We start from the raw sequence: 17,959 nt of genomic DNA on the forward strand, positions 1-17,959 counted from the left end.
ATGACAACATTCATTTATTACAGCCACAGAGTGGTGAGAGAATTGTTGCCATGAGGAAAAATAGTGTGACGTTGCATATTCCTGCATGCTATATTTAAGCCTAAGCATGTATAATGTATCATGCAGAATTTGCATAGCATTTGTACGAGGGCAACTGTGCAATAAATTGAAAAAGGTAACAGAAGAACAACAGAAGGAAATCCCAGCAGACCTCAAGGCTCCGAGGCAAAGTGTAAAAAGGAAAAAAAAAAAAAAAAAAGTAAAGCAGCCCACAGCTGGAGATAATATTGTCAGTAATTACTCCCATCCCTACTGGGCAGAGGACCTCAGTGTTGTCTGTTTCTCTGTCATATCTGGGCCAGCCGCTCATCTCATTCCAGATTGCATTGGCTCTGTCAAGCATCAGTGAAGAGGGGGAGGCATTAGTGGACCCTGGAGAGGAGCGGGATAAGGTGATAAGAACATCACAGGGAATCCGCCTCATTTAATGCTACACACTGCTGAAAGTTGGCTTTCTCCTGTGTATAAACAAGAGGTGTGTACTGCATTGTTTGTATGCTTGTGTGGAAGAGAATTATGGTGTGCATGATTTTCTGTTTAATCCTATTTATATGATTGTTTGCAACTGGTCGCCTGCATCTTAACACTGTAGTAATAAGGCATCTCTAAATTTGCAGGAACGCTGTTTTCTAACTTGCTAACTGTGCAAACCAGGCTGTCATTAAAATTAGTTGTTAACAGATGTCGAATTAAATGTTTAAGATATCATTGCGTCCAGGCTGTAACATGAATGTAAATTTCTTTCAGCACAATAACAATAAAATCAGGCAGTACAGGCCATCATTTACATTTTATATAACTGTTTCGAGTGGCATTAGGCATGATGTAAATCAGAGAGCTGATGTTCTGAAAGGATTATAGCACATCACTGTATTATAATAAGTTTAATTACATTCCACCCAGGCATCAGACAAGGTGTTATTATTACACAACAACCAACATAGGAAATTTATAATCCTCCACAAAGATCGTCCCTTATATTTCAGTCGTGAAGCAGTTCTCCTGTTACCTAGCAACGTTGACAGCTGTAGTTGATGTTTATCCTCGGACACCAAAGTTTCGTTTGCAGTGGACAAAAACATCCAAGCGTCACATCAAAGTTGGACTGCTTGTCATGCAGAAATTTGTCTTCAAATGAGGCCCCCAACTGATGCAGACAGTGAATTGAGATACAGACATTGTGAATAAAATGGAAATATTGTGTAAGGAAATTGACAGTACAGAAGAATGACTACAATATAAAAATACCAGATTACACGTAATGGATAGTTCTTTCTCTTCTCTTCATTAACTGCTTTCACAGATCAAATCTGGTGTTTATCTCCAGTGGGAAAAGGTGCGATCAATATTGGTTCCTGAGCCAAAGTATTTCTGCTTCAGCTCTGATTGGCAGCTAGTAAACATGACACCTGAGAGGACATGATTCTTGTGCAACACTTTACCATTTTAGCCACAAATTTTGTCCCTGTCTTTTAAAGTACCACTCCAATGGTGTGTGACATATCAGAGAAAATGCAGAAAGGCAAACTCTGTTGTCTTTTTAACACATTTAAATGTGTTAGGAAAGTACAAAGGGCGTCCTGCAAAAACCTGTTTGTATTATTTCATATTTCAGTGAAATATTTCATTAACATTACTCAAACAAGCGTGTAGAGACAGCTTAATCATGTTGTATAAATAAGATTTTTGCCAGTATAGATCAGCCGCTGCTTGAGACACTTTAATATTAACACTGGATGGAGTTGTTTCAATATGACTAAGTGCACAGTGAGTCAGAGCACAGTTTCATTAACAGTGGGTGGTGCAATAAATCTCACCCTGATATGTGCAGGGCTCCTTTACTTACTAACTGATGTTTTGACTGAAATATTTGCCTTTTTAAAGTTGTGCAGGAATTAATCACCAAAGTAGCAAAGTTACACATTTGAGTGGTTGTGCCATTTGATATTAAGAGAAAGTTTAATGTGAGACTAATGTACAGGCTGACCATAAATTTGAAGGATGAAGAATGTTTTATTTATTTTATTTACATACTTTCCACAGTACCTCTTATCATACCATTTGATAGGCTAGAGGCTTCTATCTAATGCTTGCCACTAATATAATCCTGCATATAGAGCATGTCCTCCATGGAGCAGCTACTGCTCCATGCAGTAGCTGCTCCATGGTGTCCTTCAGATTAGGCTTTCCATTTGGAATTAGCTCAATATTGACATATGTGGCTTAGTAGCGTCTGTCTTAAATTGCCAGGTGAAACAGGGCTGTTTGTTTTTTGGCATCTGATCTTAAATGACAATAATTAAACGTAAAGAGGCAATACCTAACCCCAAATGTATCGTCAAGTCAAAAATTTTAATAACAATTTGATGAGCAGAACTAATGCCCGGGAAGTGGACAAGCTAATTACCACTACAAACTTACTGCTCAGAGCTGTCAAATTGATTTTCTTCATTGAGAGCAAACAGCACTGGAGAAATATGTCTCCTCTCTGTTATAGAGCAGTGGTGTTCCATACACCCTTGAACTTTTTTTCTTAGGGCCAAAGATCCCAAAGAGCACTTCATCAGATAATTACTCCTGGCTTTAGCAGAAGCTTATGCTGTCAATACGTTAATAGCACTTTATGAGCCTACAGGTAGAGGTAATTTTCTGTAACAAATATGGCATAAATATATGTGCACCTTGTATTCCTACCATATTGTATAAATAACATATCGAAGAAAGGCTGCATTTGTTGCTTTGTTGTATCTTGGCAATAGATTATTGGGGGCTAAGGAAGAGGGATGATCTCAGAGCTATTGGCTTCATTGGGTTAAGCTTGTGAGTGAATCAATGCATTGACACTGGGGTAGTTCTCGCACCATCAGTCAGCCAGCCCATCTCATCACACTGTTTATTCATCCATGGTAAACAATAACAACCTTCATGCTAGCCTGAGCCTTCTCCTATAATTACTCAAGCATATAGGGCCAAGATATAGGCAGCTGAAGAGTATCCGTTTGCTCTGGTTCTCACAGAAGAGCAAAGGGATTCACCATAGAAGGTACTGTAGATGTATCCTCACAGAGCTGGGAATGCTCAGATAATGGGCTCATATGCATAATACTGACAAGGGGTTAGATTGTACTCTTCCTGTTCACTGACAGTGTGTTGTGATCCATTAAGTAGAAGCCTGAATTCAGATGAAATTAGCCAGTTCTTGCTTTAACAGCCATGGGGTAAGCTGAATATTAAGCATTGGTTTTTGCACTTTATTCATAATTTTTTGGAGCTTGCAAAATTATATTTATTTTTGAGTTCTAACAAAATCTGGAATAGGAATTTTAAACATGGTTAGTTTGTCCTTTTGTGATTGAAGACATTTGGTCTTGGTAATTGCAGTGGGCTAAGTAGACATGACCATTACAGTGACTCAGAAGTGTCAAACAAAAAATACCAGATCATGACATTGAAAAGGTGAGACTAATATAGGCAGTGAAGTAAGTTTAATGGGTAGACTGGTTTTCCCAAAGGAAGAACATATGACATGGAGTCAAGCAGGTGACATGAAGACCAATTACAGGGTCTGTACTGCCTGAAACTCAGTATGTTGCAGCTCAGAGCGCTTCCCTAATTCAGCGGCAAAGATCTGCTGCTATTAATATTGCACTTCCTGCTCAACAGCAAAGGACATCACTGCCTCAAATTGACAGAGGCACACAAAGGCCAGTAATCAAAAGCCCTTATACCGTAATGAGGCAGAAATATTAAACAGTACATTCTTGTCTTTGATCCATGGTACCACCTTTGGGTATGATAATAAGTCGGATGTCAATGTGTGAAGTGCTAACAATAGAGACTAACTGCTCTGGATAGGGGCTGAATGCTGAATATGAATTTGAGATGTGGTCACACAATTTTGCTATAGAGCATCCAATCAGAACTGAGAGAGATAGAGCATATTTTTTGATGTACTGTGATGGTTGAAGAGTCTTTGAATGATTTCACTGAGCTCTTATGTACCATTGGGGGGATTTTATCATCAAGCCAACAAAGAAAGGTATTTGTATTGAAATTTGTTTTTTCAATTGGGTAAACACACAGATTCATTGCCAACGTGGGAATAAATCTTGACATACATGAGAAACACCACTAATGAACCAAACAAAAGTTTTGGTTATATGCAAATATCAAAAGATGCCGTTGTCAGCCTCCATCATCCTTTTCACAACACTGAGCACAACAAAACAACAACACATCATTTGCCACAGTACTGTAAAGCAACAAAGAGGCAGATCATTTGAAGACAGGGATGCTTGTTTAGATCACAATGTGCACATTTCAGTGCTCCGGCTTTAATGTAATGCATAATACAAAAGAGCAAGGAACTTTTGTACCCATTTAAAATGTGGTGGAAATGCTGCTAGGATAAGGTTAAATGGGCTGACACTCACTTCAGCCAAGAGCCTGATCCAGTGCGTATTGTAGTCAGAGATGCAGAAATGCATTCACAAATATCAATTGCAGCAGGTATAGTTTGCCTAGGAAAACAGGTGACATTTAATAACATTTGTTTTTCTTCTTCCCACTCCTTTTTGAACAATCAATATATATATATATGTGTATGTGTATTTATATATGTGTGTCATATATGCAGGCACACATGTATATATGGATTATTGTTACCAACGCTGAATGTACAACTTCGCTCAAAATAAACATTGCACAAAAATCATCATCCTTTATTAAAAAATGTTCAGTTTTTATCAACCAGTGCTCCTTTCTTATTACAAATGTTGCAGTAAAAAAAGCTGCATGACGCTTGACACCCCACTGCTTTCGCCCTGGAAAACCATCTACCAAGAGGGAAATAATTAGATAATTGTAAGTGGCTAGAGTTTATGTCTGTTTTGAGAAAGCTGTTGCATGACCCACCTGCTCAAACATGTGCTTCTGTGACTCAAACATGTGCTTCTGAGAGACTGAACTGCCTCACTGTTGGACTACCTGGTTCTGAACCTACTGATGTCTAACTTTATCAACAGTCTTTTTCTTATTAGAATTCAGAACAGGTTGTCAATGCTACAGAACAGCTGTTAGCCTCAGGTTTTTGATGTAGGCTTCATAGTGTTGGATGACAATCCCCAATACCTTAGCTTGCTTCACTATATGGTGTTACTAGTGATATACATCCTTTTTATGTGCTGTGTCTATGCTGGAAAGCCTGAGATCCTCACTGAACTTCCTGATCCCTATAGTTGCAGTAATTCCCTGAATTTCCTATAGTAGCATCATCTGCTCCTTCCCTGGCTTAATACCACAAAAAGTAGAAAGACAGCAATACTAAAATTGCTTGCTATTGTGGAGCCTCCATCAGCCCCTCTGATAGATCTCTAACACAGACTGGGAACTGAACCTAAGCAATTGTCTTTCCTCACACCCTCTGTTCTACAGTTTCTCAAAGTTTTAACAACCACAGTCACACTAGAAATGGTATCAGCATTACAGAGCACCCCTGTGGCAGATGGGTGTGCTTCACTTCTGTTGTCCACAACTTTCAGTGTGTTGTCTGCAACAGTTGCACATATTTCACCCCTCAGGGTTCAAGGAGTCTGTTTTTCTTGTTGCAGACACTGCAGTCATTGCTTTGGGAGCATAAACAATTACCAAACCCATTCATGCAAACTTCAAACCACCTTGTCCCTGCAACGACAAACTCAAAGGTAAAATTTACCTCTCATGCAGTGTTCAACTAACCCCTGTGAGTTCAAAGTTTCTTTTCTCTTGTAAGACACCGAGTAGAGTGCTATTGTGCAGAATTGCATCATATTTGGATGTTGAATCTCAGAATGTTGATGAAAATCTTTGGTTCAGTCAGTTTTCTGCAAAAGTTTACTGGTCCTCAAAATACAGAACTGGTCAAGGGCATGTCATCTGGTTAGCAGATATTGTTGCTGGCGACATGTTAATAATCACTTGACTTAACATCAACAATCATTGCCTGCTATCTGTTCCAAACCTTCCATCAGGATTTTCCTCTTATTTGGGGTCAGGCAAATCCTTTTTGGCAAGCATGAAAATAAATGATTTCCCTGCAGCACACAGAAAAATGTATATTTTAACAAAAAAAATTAATAACTCAAACTTGATTAGTGTCATTGTGTAATTAAGTGCCCACTCACATTCTGACCCTCTAATTAGGTTGTCGGCTGGCTCCATCCACTGTTAAGAATAATTGTTAGTCTCAGCCTGCTCTAGATTTTAGCCAACAAAGAGCTATTATAAGACTTACTTTGATGTTGTCATGTGACCGTTGTTTGGAGGCTTTTGTAGGTTAATGGAAGGATAATCGAGAGGATTTGATCTCAGCGGAGTAGCTGGTATTAGTCTGTGACAGACGTGTCTCCTCTCTGCAGCAATCTGGAATGTATTTCACTTTGAATTACCACTGTTATTTGAATCTGTATTCTGGGGTCAGTGGTTGTATTGATTGAATTTGCATTACTTCTAAGCCTGAACTCTTTTACTTAACTGTGTCTAAAATTGTGCTGAAAAACTTACCACACATAAAACTCCTTACAAACAGTTACATAACAATAGGCCAGCAGACATGGAGATTGCTACAGCAATGCAAGGAAAAGTATGATGGCCCTAGTGTGTTAGCTATATCGGCATTAGGAATCATTGTACATTTATTTATTCATTATTTATTTTTGTGTGAATTTTTTCAGTTTAGATATAAATATATATAAAATATCTTTCACCACAAACCAACCCCAAAGTGCTTTGAAAAAATGCTGACTGACCAAATGCTATAGGTTGCCCTGCCTCACCTTATGTTTTAATAGTTTCATGCTAACATTCACCAAAGACTGCAGCAAATGGGCTGACATGCTCATAGGCAATACTGAACTAGTAGTAGTAAAAACGGACAGAAAAGGTATTTACCATTTTCTGTCCAGTATTCATGTGAGACAGCTGGATTCCCACAAAAGTGGATGAACAACAGTTGACAAGACAGAGATAAGCACCATATAGGTGGTGAGGCTGCCTGAGAACCCTGAAGGACACACCCTGACCCTGAAGATGGCTGATGTGAGGAGAACCCTTAAAAGGCTCCTCGGAAGTCTCCTGACCACAATTATCCCTATTCCCAAGAAATCCCCTGCTACATGTCTGAATGACTACCGCCCTATTGCACTAACCTCCACCATCATGAAATGCTTTGAGCACCTAGACTCCTTCCAATTTGGTTATAGGACAGACAGGTCTACAGACGATGCCATCGTCCTCTCTCCCGCCTGAAGCAGAAGGACACATGTGTGGAATGCTGTTTGTGGACTACAGCCCAGCCCAACACCATAGTGCCTATGAAACTAATCCAAAAGCTCAAGATCCTAGGAGTGTACTTAGCTGTCTGCAACTGGATTCTGAGCTTTCTGACAGACAGACCCTAAGTGGTGAAGATGAGCAGTGAAGATGATGGGCAGCTTCTCCTCCTCCTCACTGACGCTGAGCACTGTTGCCCCTCAAGCCTGTGTTCTCAGTCCTCTCCAGTACACCATGTTGACCCTTAATTTGGGTGGTAAAGCACAGTTCCAATGTCACCCTGAAGTTTGCAGATCATACCACCATCTTGTGTCTCATATCTCCCACAATTATAAGGCCCACCCATATGGAGAGGAGGTTCATGCCCTGGAAACATGGTGCCAGGACAGTAACCTCTCTCTCAACATCTGCAAAACCAAGGAGATGGCCATTGACTTCAGGAAATGTAAGGGTAGAGGTCAAACCCCAATTTTCATCGTGGGATCAGAAGTGGAGAGGTTTGCCTCCTTCAAACTCCTCGGTGTGCACATCAATGAAGACCTCTGTTGGTCCACTCGCACCACTGCAGTGGCAGTGCATGAAATACTTTATTTCCACAGGAGACTAAGGAGATTTGGACTGAGCACCTTTGTCCTCTGCACATTCTACAGGAACATTAGAGAGTGCCCTGACTGGCTCCATCACCACCTGGTACAGCAGCTGCTCTTCTGCGGACCGCAAGTTGCTCGGACAAGTGGTGAAGACAGCCAAGCGCATCACCGGCTGTCACCTCTTCTCCCTACATACCATCTTCATTACACATTGCATTAGCAAAGCCTAAAAAACCACTGGTGACCCCACTCATCCCAGCCACAGACTATTTTCACAGCTGCATCTGGTAGACGCTACCGGAGCATCCTCTGTTGGATAAATAGGCTATATGTTTTATGCTGATCTATGGTATTTCCAGAGTGTTACAAAAATAGAAAGAACTTGAAAGTTGGTTAGCCTCTAGCTCAGTCTCAAAGCCTTTTTGTTTAGTTCCTGGTGAGGGCATTGCCTTTCTCAACAGGAAAATGACAATAATGGTCAAATTTTAAAGAGGATTGTATGTTGCTGTGACTGTGTGAATATTGGTGCAATGATGGAGCAGTTTGATGCAAATGGAAGAGCTTCATGTTTGGAGAGAACGCAAGAAAGTCCTATGAGTTTATGCTGAGTTTCCTCCCTTTTTCATCCTGTGTGCAGCCTGTGTATTATCAGACTGTCATTCATACTCATTGTTGAAAGATCACATTTTTTTTCTACATCTGAATTTTTCACACAGAGGCAGAGCACACAGGGTGAGGTGGCGGTTATGTGAATATGTTTTTTGTCTGAACTGGAGGAAAGAGGAAGGATTTTTTTTCTCCCAATTCCTGACTTGCTGTCATTATAATCCCACAAACACATTTTATGACACAGAGCGTTGCTGAAGAGGCAAGGATAGGAATTCCTTGTCTCTTTCACCGCTTACGGAAGACTTGACTGTTGAGTATTGTCTTGTGTAATGGATATTCTTGTATATTCATAATCAGTATCCAGTCATTACAGTTTTCCATGAAGTCTGACTGACATCACATCAAAACACTTATGTAGTGATGCAGCTTCCACAATGCTCTTTAAGACCTATTTTCCAATAGAAATTTGGTTGCCACTGGTATACTATATTTCTCTTCTGGCATGGAAAAAAAAGATGTTTGGAAAGGTAATAGTGTCAAACTTAATTCAGCACATAAGACAGTTGGATTTTCCTTGTCTACAGTACATCCTTTACTTCTCAGTTTTAATTTTGTCACTCTCAGTGGCGTCTGTGGTTATTAAAACTGCAGGTCATTTGTATTCATGCAGCATTCGAGGTTTAAATCAAATTCTATTTAACCAATAGAATGAAATACAGCTGTGCACTGCCTCTGAGTTATGATGATAATAATTGGGGACTGGGGTTGAAAACACATACAGCCGATTACTATACAAGATTGTGTTCATGCCCCCTTTCATGTCTGTTCACTGCGCACAAGTTTTAACAACTCAGAAATATATTTATCATATATAAAACTAAATATCTGCAATAAATATGTTTTCTATGACATATTGAAGAGAGAGAGGAGCAAATGAAAAACTGACATAAATCAAAGATGCAATTTACATCTTAAAATGACAACAGGTTTAACACTGCATGTATAGCAACATACCACCATTGACGAATACATGAAAAAAATAATGAAATCAATTTTACAGTCAACAATCAGGGAAAGATACCACATTCATACAAGTGTGACCTCCCTTGTGTTGCTTGAAGCTTGGTAGTCGTTGTCAAAGCTGTTCCTGCTGGTGAACTAATGCCAGCTACTGTCAGACAAACCAACCCAGTGATGTCATCGTCTCCACTAGAACGAGATGGCACTTTACTTGTTGGGAAGTGTGTAAATAAAAGTGTGATTATTTTAATCCAGCTTCATTCTCATTATACTTTTTCTGGATAGATAATTCATCTTTTAATTATGCTAACTACAGTTAGTGTTTCATTTCCTCTTTGAGGGAGCAAAGACTCATTCTTTTTTCGTATAGTGTATTCTCAGCCATCTCTCCTTTCTCTTAGTTGCTGTGTCTTCAGTCTGTATTTTATGTGGGTTACTACACGCTTCCAATTAACTTTGCCCACAGGGGACATTTTTGGGTGATTAAGGGAATGGATTAGGGTGAGGAAGATGAATGATGACATGATGAAAGAGGGGGAGTGAACAGGTAAAACTCTCTAAGGAAAGGACATTGTACTTGAAGGAAACCTCAGTTAGTGTATCATGTCGGCTATTACCATGAAAATCTGCATCCATGTGCCACAATTAAACTGTCATAGCATCTACTTTGCTATCTTATCTAAAGTCAAAGCTGTTTTTTCAGAGGTTTATGTATCTGTATTTTTCGAAATTAATTGTGGACATTCACATCTAAATCTACTAAATGTATATTTATAGATGTATTGCTTTTTTTCTAACGTCATACATGTTGAGCTAACGTAAGCCTATAGATAGGGCTTTAATAGTAAATATATCTACAAAGAACAGTCGCCAAGACTTGCATTACAGCATAGTAAAGTTGATTTCATAACTCTTCAAACACATCACCTCAAATCTTAAATTTAAGAAGAGAAATGTCAATACAGCGAGGTGTGTCTTGCCAAGTCTGAAGAGGAAATAAAAGTTGCTGTTTGAAACACTTTTGTTAGAGCCCTTTACAAGTTTGTTGAGCCATTCCTGCCAGAAGCAAGTCTGGAAGTGAGAAGACTTCCATACATCATTGTGCTGAGGCATTACTGTGGGTAATGAAGTGTGAACTAGGAGCAGCACTTCGTTTTGTCATAAAGAGTGGGAGGGAGCTCACAGTAGCACAAGGAGATTGTGGACAGTCTTCAGGCGATCACAGCCAAGTGGCTCAAATTACAGTTGTCACTTAAATATAAAAAATGAACTCTGCTGGTGCGTCACATTTCATTTGGAGTTCTAAGGCAACATGGGTTATGGCTGTGGAGGATAATCCCAGGATGAGTTCAGAGATGGTCTCTCTTTAAGATTAACCACTCTGTATTTTTATTCTGTTTCGTATTACGTAACATACGCTATATTGCCAAAAGTATTCACTCACCCATCCAAATAATTGAATTCAAGTGTTCATTTCCATGGCCACAGGTGTAAAAAATCAAGCACCTAGGCATGCAGGCTGCTACAAACATTTATGAAAGCATGTGCTGCTCTCAGGAGCGCCCTGAATTTTAGCGTGGTACTGTGATGTATATATGGATCTTTTTCACACGTCGGGGCTAAATAAAACAAGAGGTTGTCTGGCAGAATGGTGCAACTTTAGCAAAGGCTGGCATTTCCATGAAGAGGGAGTGGAGCCAGAAGGCCAGGTCTTTTGATTTGCCATGAGCTCTACATAAGGGTTCTTGGTTTGAGACGGAGAGTGTGATTTTGTGAACACAGGTGGCCTAAATGAGTCTCCTCCATGAATTCACCTATAGAGACAGGGTAAGGAGTGCCGACACCTCGAACTCTAAATCGATCAGCTGCACCTTTTTGTCAAGAAGCCAGTTTTAAGTGATTCAGTCATCTGTATCAGGGCCTTTTCACTGGAGGTTTCCAGGCATGTACAACTGTCAGGAGGCCATGGAGCAGATCAACAACACACTGGAGAGATTATGTATCTCAGCTGGCCAGGGAACACCTCTGAAATCCCCCAGGGACCTCTGGGCTACCCTGCTGCCACCAGGATTTTACTCTGGATAAGCAGAATATATATGTGCCATAACATAGAGCCTGTCCAGATGGTGGATGTAATGCACCACACACTGTTGAGGCAGTGATAAGAGAGACATTTTTTAATAATCTGCTTTAACATATTTAGCCGATAACCTAGCAGGTGCTTCTGTGGGCATCCCCGTTTTGTTGCCATGTACATTTAATTGGGTATATATAGAAAATGTTACTCAATACAAATATTAATAAACTGGGCATAATGAGGCACTGTAATGATTTCAAACCTTCAACCAGCTATTGCTTACTGGGCTAAATTCTTACAGGCCCTGGTATTGTTTGGCTACAACATTTTTGATACCAAAAAGCCAAACATATCTTACCATTGGCTGCCCTAATTTCTAAAAATCAACATCTGCCATAGGCACATCATAAAGCTTCTATCTTGTCATTTATGTCATCTCTAAATGTGCCGAGATATTTTAAAATGACGTATGTGTCCATGCGGGCCGTGTTCTTGCGACCGCACGTCACCTCATCATGTTGACATCATGTTGTGATGTTCCCAGAGAACCCTCTCCTGGGCGTGGTCTGAGGTTTTTCTGAATTAACACACACACAGAGTCAGAGTGTGTTCTGATAATAACAACCTCATGAAGTAAACTGGACTAAAATGGGGCAGAAATTTGAGGCACGTGGACGTACACAGTGCTGAGCTCTAAGGGGTTTCTGTTATTTTGTCCACCCCTCTGCAGTTACCGGCTCTGTAGTGGTCTTCTCTGGTGTCCTGCCAGTCCACCTCATCCTCTGAGCTGTCGCTGTCCTCATACGGATGGACCATCCGGTAGTTCTCAAAGGAGATGGACACCGAAGACGAACAAATATCTCACCTTAACATACATGCTCTTTGTGTGTGTGTCTGTGTGTGTGGTGTGTGTGGTTCTACCTTTGCTGTCTCCGTTGAACTTTTTATCCTCCCGGAGCTGATCATCGAACTCGTGGTCGTACTGCATCTGCAGCATCTGAGCTAGCATCAGGTCACTTGTGGTGTCAGTCTGACAGCAGGAGGTCGACACCAAGACTGAGAGACAGAAACATCAGGACAGACTGACAAACATGTACCTATTAAAGCCTCAACCATCTTGTAATTTCTTACGTGTTCAAGGAAGTAACCATAGTATGTCATCATTATTGATGATATCTGATTATGATTCTTAAGCCCTATTTAAAGGAGAGTAAACTGTTTGATATTTAGTGAATGATAAAGGGCAGTTATATGGCAGACAATATATATTTATATATTAAATATGGGACAACTGGCAAATCCACCTGGCATATTAAACAAAAACACCCCATCTGTTTTGCCATTTACTAGTGTGTTTTGATATCATCTTTGTGTTTCTCACTTCCTCATGTACTTCACTGTACAACCCAAAATCAGTTAAACCCCCAAGAAAAAAATAACCTGTAGGCTAAAACAAGCTTTTCTGATGGAAATATTCAGAGGCTTACATTTATTTCCAGGCAGGCACACATAATTTTACAGCATGATTTATTGTCCGCACAGGCAACATTGCCCCAGGATATCTTAGATAACCGCAGTGCATAAACAACAAAAAAAAAGCCTCTGTTTTTTAAGCAGCTGCTTATGTAGTTGTCAGATTAGATCTAGGAATTACTGGCAAGGGGGGAGTTATTTTTACTGACGTGTATTATGATAGATGAGTACAATAGAGTAGACCATTTTATGATCATGAACACCACACGTTTTGTGAACAGCAGCACATCTTTTACTGAGAGTCGTCTTGTAAGTTGTAGCTGCTGTAGGTCATATGTTTTTCCAGCACATCCACCAACATCCTGTCTCTGGATTATGGTTTGGATCACTGACCAGGTTCACTCCACAAGCCTTATTTTGTTTTTCTACGCTCTGGCCCAGTTACATTATGGGAATATGTAGCGTGTTAACAATGAGAGTTTACACCTCATGTAACATCATTAGACAGATCTCAGAAAATTAGTTCTCCTCTCTGAATATCAGTTTGCTTCATCTGTGGGGGGTGAAATTTGGCTTTTTCTCAGCATGTCTTTAATGGCAAATCTGTCTTTAGCTGAGCTCCCGGCAGTGGTTGCCCTGGTTAACTTTGTGTGTTTTGGCTTGACTTCTATCCAAACATTTCCTCCCAATAGCTGCAGGGGAACTCTTCATTTATTGAAAGCTGGGCTTGAGGTTAGCATTTGTTCTCCGTTCATCCCCTTAGTACAAAGGAGTCTTATCCTGCCATTGATGATGAACATGAGTGCGCTGTGTGCAATTTAAACAACACATACAGTGCCTAATGTTAAGTTCCCCTAGGCTGGCTACACACCAGAGGATTTTCAAATCTTGATTTTAAGATTGTGAGAGAACACATCCATAGCAACAATTTCACCTGATTTTTAACATTTTATTAACAGTATAATCCTCCAAATTGGCTATTTGTGAGAGAGTTATATGGAATTTAAAAATATCAAACATATTTAATATTTATGATCCGAGATTGGGGAGGCTACAGTGCTTACAAGACTTTCAGCAAAATACGTGCTGCTGTTCAAAAAATGTTGTTCATGATGGTGTTCATGATTGGGAAGGTTGCAGACAGGAGCAGTAAGATTTTTGGGCAAATAAACGGTTGTGACAAGCCTTGAAATGGGCCACCCACCTGACTGGACAAATCAGGCACAAAATCCTCTAGTGTGTGGCCAGCCTTAATGTCACATTACAATACAAGGACAGCAACTAAGGGCCAGCTTATCCACCAATAGGGATGGAGGCAGATCTTTCAGGTACAGGACTTCTAGGTCTGATTCCTCTTTTCAGACTTATAAGATCATAATGTAGGTCTTGTGACCACTACAGTTTGACAATGACCTCACATCATGTTTTCCTGAGATTAAGATACTTCTACTATAGAAGTGTGCCACAATTATTCTTCACTTAATATTACTGCATATTGTTATCCAGTGTGTCTAGATAAACATTAAACAATTAATTTCACTTACATTTCTCCCTTCTCACAAATCCTTAAACACTATGTCTTCACCATTGTTCCAGAGGGTGCAGAATTTATTAGTTGCTTCTGCTGTGATAATTGCAATTTGCAATTTAGTTGAAAGGAACTAAATGCATAGTCTGAGGGGAATATGTTTATATATTGTTTGTTGCTCAAAACAGGGCAGGTCATTTATTATGTTTAAAAGCAGCATTATTACACATTATATAAATAACCATAATAAACAACAGTGTTGTGGATGATTCAACTGCCAACTGTCAGTCACACAAGCAAGGTTAAAAAGATGTTGGATAGAAGAGCATATACCTTGTCTTATAAAAGTGCAAAAAGGTTTACTCATTTGGCTCATGGTGGTACACATTTACTGTGTTATTCATCAACTCTGAAATAGCAAGGTGTAGGTTTGTATTTGTTTTTAATGTAGCGTTGCTCCAGACAGCTACCTATAACAGATGTCTCACTGTTATTTCAGAACTCAGAACATTTGTTATCTGTTGGTGTCTGCACACGTGTGTGTTAACATTTTCTTGTGGGTTATTAGGAAGTAAACTCTCTCAACCAACCCTCACCCAGTGGTACAGAGAAAACTTTAGTACTCTTTCACATGAACAACTGCAAGCTGTATTGAAAGGTAAAGATGACCTGTTCTCAGACACCCTTTGGACACCTTTTCTAAATTATATTACGTGACCTTGGAAACTTGGAAGAGCCTATTACTAATGGGCAGCGGAACAAAACGCCCTCATGTAAGCCATGAACTGGAAAATTTGTAACATAGGCTGCAGATGACTGGTTACTCGTGACCCTTGACAACACACTGTGGTTAGACCAAAAGCAGAACCTACTGTGACCTTAATGTTTCTGGTTATGTATAATTATGGAGAGTGTGTGCCGTCTGGCTGTTTTGGGTGGTGGGTTATGTGGTAAATGTTGTACCATGTATTGTGTTACTGGTTTTAAAAAAAGAAAAGCATCAATAAAGTGTTAGTTAAAAAAATTTTAATTAAAATTTCTTGTGGGGACAATTTTTTGCCGTACATACTGTTGGGATAAGATTTACTTGAGACCCTTATCTTCCCTGTTGAAACAGTAACCATAAATTTAAATAATCCAATTGAGACCATACAAATACAAAATAAATTGTATAAACACTAAAAATGAGTCTTTTTCTGTTTGTTTGAATATGTTTAAAACATAGAAAAATTCTCATGTAGTCTTGTTGCCGTAGAAGGGTGTGAAATTTGTTGACCTTTGTTGAGTTTCTGCAGACTGAAGAGACACTTCATGTTCACCTGAGCACAATAGAAGGTGAATCTGTTTTATGCACTGTGTTGCTGCAAAATCCTTTCATGTAGCAGGAAAAGCATTTATCTCTTTAAGAAATAACACACATGAAAACGCTTGAAGACTTTTATAGATGTAGCAAAACGATGACCTCAAACTGCATAAATACCAAGATAATAACATCAAAAGCAAAAATTACAAGATTACAAGAAGTTTATTTAATTATTATTTTAGATGTTATACAGTTTTTAACTTTCTCTCTAGTGTATGTGTGCATGTGTGTTTTCGCCAAGTGCACAAGTCAGAGATCACTGTAATAGCTGACACAGCAGACAAGAGCCAAGCATTCCGACTGGTACACAAAAGGAAATCAATGTGATATAGAGAAAACAAATAACTCATGTCAGTATAGGAAAGAATACACTGGATGTTTCTGTGGCTGTGCCAACATATTGGTGTGTTTAAAAGCATTATCACACAACGGTTAGAGGTGCATTTCCTATATATCCTGTTTTAAACCTGTACTATTATATGTCAAATTACACAGAAAAGGAAGATGAGTGAAAAACATGGAAGTGTGGTGTGACACTGATTGAGTTTAAAAGGTGCAATGAATTAAAGGGTTCTTTGTAGCACCTCTTGCTTCCCTTCATTTCGAGGCTAGGCTAATTGTACTTCCGTTCAATCACTCACAACAAAACAAGACAGATGGGGAAAAAAGGAAAAACTTGTCCTGCTTATAGCTGTAATTATAATCAAAGCAGACCGTGGTAGGCCACACTTTGCCCCTGTGCCTGGTATTTGCCTTTGAATTCAAACAATACAATCAGTGCACAAAACAATGTGATTTGCTAGGTGACACAGTTATATCTGTGAATCACCTGAACCTATTCTAACATGACAGCACTCCCCCCCAGAGCAGATGATGTGTGATGTGACACTGACTATTTTAGCGTGTAGACATTTCACTGCTGCTTTATTCGAATCTTACCTGGCAGGGGAGATACCATGATCAAGAAGGTGGTTCACCCAGGGCGAGGCTCAGCCATTGCACTCTAGGTTGTGCTGACCCCTGCGAATTCCCCAAATGTGGGAATCTCGACTGCATAATTTCTGGTAGTGGGGGACTGCGTTCGCGCTCTCCCCTGATTTTTTTTTTTTTTTTTTTCAAGAATTTCCTTCGGGATTAATAAAGTTTTATCTTATCTTATGAAATATTCATTGTCTTAGAGTAGCCCATTGCAGTGGAGCTGTTGGTATTCTGTAGATGGGGTTTTTCATTGTGTCGTTTGATGTCTTCCTCCGTATCTATTTTTGGCCCTATTGAATCAAGGTGAGCGCAATGCACCAGCAACTTAATCGGGGGAATTACATGCCACAAGCTGTCATAAATGAAGTCCTAAGAATTATTTAAGGTAGCATAATAGTTTTTATTTGACACAATACTAGGCTACACATGCCAATTTGTGTTTAAAAGTGCACTTTATTTTTATGTTTTTGATCTAAAGAGGAGATAAAAAATACCCACAAAACAAAGTAACATTTAGATCTTATAATGATGTGTTTTACATTTAAAAGTCTATATAGTTGTTGATTTTATTTTGGCGGCCCCAACTGGGACTAGATGCGTGACTCTTGACAGGAGCATGAGAAAGTAATGATGTCTTCTTCTACAGTGTGTTGTTTATGTCTCCAAGGGACTAATTACAATAGTGAAAGTGTGAGGCTGTCAATTGAAACCCGGATTTCACCACGATACTCGAGTCTTGACATTCCTATAAAGGATGGAGTCCACACTGAAACATTGCATAAGGAGGATTTAATGTATCACAGTTGCCACTTCTAAAGGTATAGAATTTGAAATCTGTAAGGTTTCTGTTTTTTTTTATTTCATACCCCTAAAAGTAGATTTATTCCACACCTTTATTCCATGAATGTCAGCAATGAATGCGGCAGTCATAGAAGGGATAATGAAGTCCTTAT

The 17,959-nt window shown here is 39.4% G+C and overlaps 1 non-coding gene across 1 annotated transcript; it reads left to right on the forward strand.

The window, feature by feature from the left end:
- Positions 1 to 16,959: 16,959 nt before the first annotated feature.
- On the forward strand, positions 16,960 to 17,124 carry LOC114453651 (U1 spliceosomal RNA). The gene has a single exon (XR_003672467.1). It is a non-coding gene; the product is annotated as a U1 spliceosomal RNA (small nuclear RNA).
- The last annotated feature ends 835 nt before the right edge of the window (positions 17,125 to 17,959 follow it).

The sequence above is a fragment of the Parambassis ranga genome, chromosome 20 (assembly GCF_900634625.1).
Source record: "Parambassis ranga chromosome 20, fParRan2.1, whole genome shotgun sequence".
In the NCBI taxonomy this organism is placed as follows: Eukaryota; Metazoa; Chordata; class Actinopteri; family Ambassidae; genus Parambassis; species Parambassis ranga.